Raw genomic sequence first — 1699 nt, 5'->3', positions numbered from 1 at the left:
GGGCAGCTGCTGGTGGTGCGGACACCGGCTGTGTAAGCCTAGGCCAGGCACCCACCTCCCCTCTCTGCCTCAGCCCTCTCACCTCTAAAACGAGCATAATAGTAAGAGCCTCGTAAGGCTGGGTGGCAGTCAGCTAAATGGACCCCCACAAAGCATTTGGAGCAGAGTCCGGCACCTAGTAAGCCCTCAATAACGAGGATATTCTTTTTTAGCAGACATTTATCGGGCATCTCAGTGACGTCCAGCACCGCGTATGTAAACATTACTGGGCTTTTTGGGATAAAAGCTGATGCCTGCCTTCCTGAGCCCACGCTTCAGACTGCACACCGGCCTTCGGTAAGTTCCCTTATCTACAGGAGAATGTTCACTGATGAACCCACGAGGGAAGGACGATTATTCCTTCCCTAATCAGAGCTTGAACCTCCCAAGGTTGCTGCTGTCACGTCTTAAGGACCAAAGGCCTGTAAATGGCTCTGCCACTTACCCACGGAATCCCACCCCCGCATCCCCCCAGGAGCCTCTGTTTCTTCAGCCTGGCAGGTGGGGGGTGATGTCTCCCCTTTAAGATTTGCGGGGGCATCGTGGAACCTCAAACGCCTTGTGTCGTGCGGGGTGAGGATGGCATCCGTCGGCTCCACTGAGAGTTTCCTCAGGGCAGGAACGACTTCTTGTCTCTGCTGCGGGAGCATGTGCTCGGGCCATGTGCGGGGTCTCTGTCACTTCATCAATGAACAGTTTGCACCGCGGACCCCTGTACGAGCCAGAACTGCCGTCATTGCAGGCAACAGAATCCTCTCTCCAGCAGCCTAGGCGCAAAGGAGAAATGCGGGGGATGCATGTGGGGGTAACTCGTGTACACACAGGAGGAGCCAGGCCTCAGGGCCGCTAGGAGCTCACCCGCTCGCTCTCTGCTTCTGCCTGTCATCTCCATCCCCTCAAACCAGCTCCTTCTGGGTGCCACCAAGAGCATCCCGTTTCCTCAGAGAGAAACTGAATTTTCTTACCTAGATCCAAGCCCAAAAATCAGAGAAAGATGCTGATTGGTCCAGCTTGGGTCATGTGTTTATTTGTGGGATGGATCAGCTGGGGGCGGCGCAGGGGTGGTGTCCATGACACAGCATGGACACAGCCACTAGGGGGTCTGCCCGGGTATCAGCACCCCACGAGGGAGGTCCCCATTTCGGCCCCTGAGAACGTCTGCTGCTCCCTGTCTGACCACTTTCGTCGTTCCCGGGCTGAATGAATGTCACCTCCCAAGTAGACTGTAAGTTCCGTCACAGCAAGAACCATGTCTCGGATACTATTTTCATTCTTCTTTTCCCTCCGCCCCTGCCCATCACGCACGGGGTGGCAATGTCGGTCACACTGCTAGTCCTGTGGTCATGGAACGTCCCAGATAAGAGATGAAAGAATTAGGGCACAGACACAGAGCAAGCTGCCCAAGGTCACGAAGCTGGTCCCTGGTCCCTGCCCTGTGATTTCTGAGGCTCCCTCTCCCTCTCTCAGGGCTAAGGCTCCAGTGTCCTCATCTTTGCCTCCAAACAGCTCGTCCACTTCCCGCCTCCCCGGGCTTATCTCGTGCATTCTGTACCTCTTCAAGGTGGTGATTATTTTGATTGTGATTTTTATTGTCGCCTGAGGCGCCAGCCCTGGCCCATTTCCCACGCATCAGAGATAAAGGAAACTTTGACTCTGCCTC

The sequence above is a fragment of the Pteropus vampyrus genome, unplaced genomic scaffold (assembly GCF_000151845.1).
Source record: "Pteropus vampyrus isolate Shadow unplaced genomic scaffold, Pvam_2.0 Scaffold100, whole genome shotgun sequence".
NCBI lineage: Eukaryota > Metazoa > Chordata > Mammalia > Chiroptera > Pteropodidae > Pteropus > Pteropus vampyrus.
This window is presented reverse-complemented; position numbering follows the sequence as displayed.